The sequence below is a fragment of the Triticum urartu genome, chromosome 1A (genome assembly GCF_056163025.1).
Source record: "Triticum urartu cultivar PI428250 chromosome 1A, HENAU_Tu73, whole genome shotgun sequence".
Lineage (NCBI taxonomy): Eukaryota > Viridiplantae > Streptophyta > Magnoliopsida > Poales > Poaceae > Triticum > Triticum urartu.
This window is the reverse complement of record NC_141873.1, coordinates 121,918,271-121,925,285: the sequence shown is the minus strand read 5'-3', so window position 1 is coordinate 121,925,285 and position 7,015 is coordinate 121,918,271.

Sequence of the window (7,015 nt, the reverse complement as noted above, 5' to 3'; positions counted from 1 at the left end):
CCGTCCGTCCCCTTCTTTGCCACTCATCATGTTCTAGAAAGCCAGTCAGACGTCGCTGAGGAGGCCATTCGTCAGGCTGGCATAATGATGGAGTGGGTGAAGGGGGTGCACGAAAGCAGTCAGGCTGCTTATGACGCCATCGCGGCTCTTTGAGCCAATGTCCAGGTAAGTTGACTTCCGGCTGAACTTGTTCTATTAGGATATGCTACCCGAATATTTTCCTTCGTGCAATCTCTCATCGTCTTGCACTTCGAGACTGTACACCCACTGGGTGTTTTGTCATCTTTATTATTTTCACTCTTCCACTCGGCCTGGTTGAGTGGGATCTGAACTAGTGGGGGCACGCTAAGTGCACCCATTGGGTGTAGTCCCCGAGACCGCAGACGACTGTTGAAGTAAATAATCTTTGATCTTGTCGATTAATATGTATTTTACTCACTGTAGAAATCTTGTACGCTTATCTCCAAGTTCGCCAAATTTGAGGAAAAGAAGAGGCAACTCAACCTTGACCTGGAGCTAGCTCAGTAGAACTTAAAAAGGCTCAAGATGAAGTCGCGGAGGCAACACCTTCACCTGCGCTCTCTCCTCTAGGATCACTTTCAATGCAGAGGGCTTCTCGACCCGAGCCATGGAAAAAGCAGGGAGCCTGGTCGACTGACCTGGAGTCGGCTGGTCTTTGCAATAAAACCAGGTCGACTGCCAACCTCGGACCGACTCGGGAAGGATCATGGCTGGGAAAGTGCTTTTACTTCTCATCTGAATCCCAAGACCCCGCACATCTGAATCATGCATGTTCTCTCGTCACTCGGATTGGCCTTCTTGACCGACTGAGAACGGCAAGTGAAAATGTGCTTGAAAAGACCCTAGTGTGGCCTACAACCTAAGAAGTTCTCGCACATGGACACGTAGGCGGCAAGATATACGATGGAGTTGGGATTGAAATGGTGAAGTTGTGCTCCAAAGAAGTTCAAGAATCCCCGGAAAAAAGGATGGGGAGGCAGAGAAAATCCACGGTCAACATGAGTTGCGAGGAGGACGCACTCACCAGCTCGCGGATGCGGTTCAGTCTCTCCTTCCGAGAGCCGCGCCGATTCATGGGGAATCAGCCCCCCCTCGACCAGATCATCGATGTCGTCTTGGCTGATCGTCGACCAGATCCAGTCGCCCTGGATCCAGCCGCGCGGCAGGCCAAATCTCGATGAGGATCCGCCCCGGTTGGACCTCTTCCCCTTCGCCTTCGACGTCGCCTTCCTTGCGCGCTCCAGGGCCACCGTCTTCTCCTTCCCCATGGTCGCAGGCGAAGCTCGAACGGAGCAGCGGCTCTGAGAGTGAAGATGGAGATGGCGGAGAAAGCAGAGGAGAAAGGAGGAGAATGGGTAAGCGCTGTGCACAAAATCTCATCTGGCACCTTATATGGGGCCGCTTCCGAGTGGCTGACCTGTGGGGCTGGACGATCCAATCAAATCCCGCAACAGTCGCGCGCGAGGTACATGGCGAAAAAGGTGGCACGGTGATCGAGGTGGCCTCGCCTGATCCCATCTGATTACTGCGGACTCCTCCGTCTCGCGCGCTTCCCCAAATACAAAATCCCACAATATCCGCGCGCAGCAAGGCAACCTGTCAGGCGGAAGGTCTTTTCCATATCATCACTTAGAGCATTGCAGAAAAAGTTCACTTGGCAAAACCAAGAATGGACCAAGGCGACTGAGAAGAAGTTGGGATCATCATAATTGTTCGCTTGGTCGCAAATAAGACACTCCCGAAGCACAAAAATTGAATCGGAGGAATTCTCAACTCCTTCTCCGCTCAAGCCCCGAACCATTCGGGGGCTAATGATGAAGCTATGTACCTAGGGTAGGGTCATAGGCCTGACCTGGACGCCCTCCCCAAGGTCATCGCCCTAAAGCCAGAAGCATTCGAAGGGTACCATCATCCACTCGACCAGAGGCATTCCACTTGGAAGAATCAATGACACTCAACCGTCACAGAAACCACTCGACGTACAGAAGACCTAAAGCCACTCTACGCTACAACGGTCGGGCGTTTACTCATAGACTTAATTATCATTTGTATCACTTAATTGCTAGCGTTACTAGTAACGTTCCACTCTTAATGTACATTGAATCCTGTGTAACAGAGGAGAGCTGGGGGTCCGGGCGCACTCTATATTAGCCACTCCCCACCTCTGGGACAAGGGTTCGCATCCTTCGTAAACATACACATATACACAATCCAGTCGACCGCCTTAGGGCACCGAGACGTAGGGCTGTTACTTCCTCCATGAAGGGCCTGAACTCATAAAGTCATGTGTACAACTACTCCATAGCTAGGATCTAGCCTCCTCATACCTACCCCCATTCTACTGTCAGTCTTAGATCCATGACAGTTCGGACAGCGCAGCTCGGACTGTTGCGGGAGGTTTGGGGGTGTGTTTTGGAACACTGACCTGCAAATTTGCTCCGCCATCCGTCCACAGACAGGTGGGACCAGTCCACGGACACTGATGCCGGAGGCGGCCATCCAACGCTGCCCGCATACATTTCAATCCCTGTTTGAACTAACTGGAAAATTTTTGTGCAAACACGACAGATTTTGACAAAAATCAAACGACATTCATTACATTTCAAACATTTTTCATTACATTCCAAACATTTAGAACAAAAAAGCAGCCCGACCCTAAACCTATCCTACAATGGCGAGGTTCAAGACCTGTGAAGTGGAGGGTGCGGATTCTGGTGAGAAAGAGTAGAACATGGGAGACGGACCGGCCCACATGGGACACAATGCTCTGCCGCCTCCGTGCCCTACTCATCCTCAGATGAGTCTGCGACTTGTCTGTCGTCGGTGACGGTGGACATGAGGTCGATGATAGACGTGAACGTTCCCCTGTCGGCCCCGCAAGAACCAGGGTACCACGGGCCGGTGACCAGGGGATTGAATGCAACCCCCATAAGTATGACAACTTGCCAGGTTAATGCTATCGGAGAGGTTGACCTCCAAGAACTCAAGAAGCACTCACCCCGCGAGGCCCAGGAGGCTTCTCTACTGGGTCATATTGATCCTCACGGGAGTCATGAAGCCCTGGGACATCAGTCGTGGCCCATCCCCTATCATCTGCTACATGCTTCTACAATCATGAGGGGGTACGGCGGGAACTGCCACCGGGATATGGGCTCAAGCAGGGCATCCCTTGGCCGTGATCATCCATAGTAGCTACAGGACGGTCGCTTCCACTAAAAAATACACTTTCGTGATGATACATGTTTGTCACGGTAGGTTGCTAGTTCTTGAGCTTGCGTTGGGTTTTCCCTTGAAGAGGAAAGGGTGATGCAGCAAAGTAGAGATAAGTATTTCCCTTAGTTTGAGAACCAAGGTATCAATCCAGTAGGATACAACGCACAAATCACCAATACCTGCACAAACAATCAAACAACTTGCACCCAACGCGATAAAGGGGTTGTCAATCCCTTCACGGTTACTTGCAAAGGTGAGATATGATAAAGATAGATAAACGATAAAGTAAATATTTTTGGTATTGTTGGTTTATAGATCGGAAATTAAAAGATTGCAAAATAGTAGATCGGAAACTTATATGATGGAAAATAGTAGATTGGAAACTTATATGATGGAAAATGGACCTGGGGCCCATAGGTTTCACTAGAGGCTTCTCTCAAGATAGCAAATAATACGGTGGGTGAACAAATTACTGCCGAGCAATTGATAGAAAAGCGCAAAGTTATGACGATATCTAAGGCAATGATTATGAATATAGGCATCAAGTCCATGTCAAGTAGACCGAAACGATTCTGCATCTACTACTATTACTCCACACATCGGCCGACTCCTGCCCGCATCTAGAGTATTAAGTTCATGAAGAATAGAGTAACGCATAAAGTAAGATGACATGATGTAGAGGAATTAACTCAACCAATATGATGAAAACCCCATCTTTTTATCCTCGATGGCAACAATACAATATGTACCTTGCTGCCCCTATGGTCACTGGAAAAGGACACCACAAGATTGAACCCAAAGCTAAGCACTTCTCCCATTGCAAGAAAAACCAATCTAGTTGGCCAAACCAAACCGATAGTTCAAAGTGTTGGGGAACGCAGCAGAAATTCAAAATTTTCCTACGTATCACCAAGATCTATCTATGGAGAAACCAGCAACGAGGGGGAGGAGAGTGCATCTACATACCTTTGTAGATCGCTAAGCGGAAGCGTTCAAGTGAACGGGGTTGATGGAGTCGTACTCGTCGTGATTCAAATCACCGATGATCCTAGTGCCGAACGGACGGCACCTCCGCGTTCAACACACGTACAGCCCGGTGACGTCTCCCATGCCTTGATCCAGCAAGGGGAGAGGGAGAGGTTGATGAAGATTCAGCAGCACGACGGCGTGGTGGTGGATGCAGGGCGTCACAGTAGCAGGGCTTCGCCTATACTACGAGAGAGAGACGTAACGGGGAGAGAGGGAGGCGCCAGGGGCTTAGATTGGTTTGCTCCTCCTTTTCCCCCACTATATATAGGGCCAAGGGAGAGGGGGAGGCGCAGCCCTTGCCCCTTCCTCCAAGGAAGGGTGCGGCCAAGGGTGGGGAGGAGTCCATCCTCCCCAAGGCACCTCGGAGGTGCCTTCCCCTTTTAGGACTCTCCTCTTTTTCCCATCTCTTGGCGCATGGGCCTCTTGGGGCTGGTGCCCTTGGACCATATAGGCCAAGGCACACCCCCTACAGCCCATGTGCCCCCCCGGGGCAGATGGCCCCACCCGGTGGACCCCCGGGACCCTTCCGGTGGTCCCGGTACAATACCGATGACCCCGAAACTTGTCCCGATGGCCGAAATAGCACTTCCTATATATAATTCTTTACCTCCGGACCATTCCGGAACTCCTCGTGACGTCCGGGATCTCATCCGGGACTCCGAACAACTTTCGGGTTACTGCATACACATATCTTCATAACCCTAGCGTCACCGAACCTTAAGTGTGTAGACCCTACGGGTTCGGGAGACATGCAGACATGACCGAGACGTTCTCCTGTCAATAACCAACAGCGGGATCTGGATACCCATGATGGCTCCCACATGGTCCACGATGATCTCATCGGATGAACCACGATGTCAAGGACTTAATCAATCCCGTATACAATTCCCTTTGTCTAGCGGTATGTTACTTGCCCGAGATTCGATCGTCGGTATCCTTATACCTTGTTCAATCTTGTTACCGGCAAGTCTCTTTACTCGTTCCGTAACACATCATCCCTGTGATCAACTCCTTGGTCACATTGCGCATATGATGATGTCCTACCGAGTGGGCCCAGAGATACCTCTCCGTTTACACGGAGTGACAAATCCCAGTCTCGATTCGTGCCAACCCAACAGACACTTTCGGAGATACCTGTAATGCACCTTTATAGCCACCCAGTTACGTTGTGACGTTTGATACACCCAAAGCATTCCTACGGTATCTGGGAGTTGCACAATCTCATGGTCTAAGGAAATGATACTTGACATTAGAAAAGCTTTAGCATACGAACTACACGATCTTTGTGCTAGGCTTAGGATTGGGTCTTGTCCATCACATTATTGTCCTAATGATGTGATCCCGTTATCAACGACATCCAATGTCCATGGTCAGGAAACCATAACCATCTATTGATCAACGAGCTAGTCAACTAGAGGCTCACTAGGGACATGGTGTTGTCTATGTATCCACACATGTATCTGAGTTTCCTATCAATACAATTATAGCATGGATAATAAACGATTATCATGAACAAGGAAATATAATAATAACCAATTTATTATTGCCTCTAGGGCATATTTCCAACAGTCTCCCACTTGCACTAGAGTCAATAATCTAGTTCACATCGCCATGTGATTAACACTCACAGGTCACATCGCCATGTGACTAACACCCAAGAGTTTACTAGAGTCAGTAGTCTAGTTCACATCACTATGTGATTAACACTCAATGAGTTTTAGGTTTGATCATGTTGCTTGTGAGAGAGGTTTTAGTCAACGGGTCCGAACCTTTCAGATCCGTGTGTGCTTTACAAATCTCTATGTCATCTCCTAGATGTAGCTACCATGCTCTATTTGGAGCTATTCCAAATAACTGTTCTACTTGGAGCTATTCTAAATTGTTGCTCCATTATATGCATCCGGTATCTCTACTCAGAGTTATCCGGATAGGTGTTAAGCTTGCATCGACGTAACCCTTTACGACGAACTCTTTTAACCACCTCCATAACCGAGAAACTTCCTTGGTCCACCAGTTACTAAGGATAACTTTGACCGCTGTCCTGTGATCCATTCATGGATCACTCTTGTACCCCTTGACTGACTCATGGCAAGGCACACTTCAGGTGCGGTACACAGCATAGCATACTGTAGAGCCTATGTCTTAAGCATAGGGGACGACCTTCGTCCTTTCTCTCTATTCTGCCGCGGTCGAGCTTTAAGTCTTAACTTCATACCTTACAACTCAGGCAAGAACTCCTTCTTTGACTGATCCATCTTGAACACCTTCAAGATCACGTCAAGGCATGTGCTCATTTGAAAGTACCATTAAGCGTTTTGATCTATGCTTATAGATCTTGATGCTCAATGTTCAAGTAGCTTAATCCAGGCTTTCCATTGAAAAATACTTTCCAAACAACCCTATATGCTTTCCAGAAATTCTACGTCATTTCTGATCAACAATATGTCAACATATACTTTATCAGAAATTCTATAGTGCTCCCACTCACTTCTTTGGAAATACCAGTTTCTCATAAACTTTGTATACACCCAAAATCTTTGATCATCTCATCAAAGCATACATTCCAACTCCGAGATGCTTACTCCAGTCCTCAGAAGGATTGCTGGAGCTTTGCATACTTATTAGCATCTTTCAGGATTGACAAAACCTTCCGGTTGTATCACATACTACCTTTCCTCAAGAAAATCGTCGAGGAAACAATGTTTTGACATCCTATCTGCAAGATTTCATAAATAATGCAGTAATCGCTAAT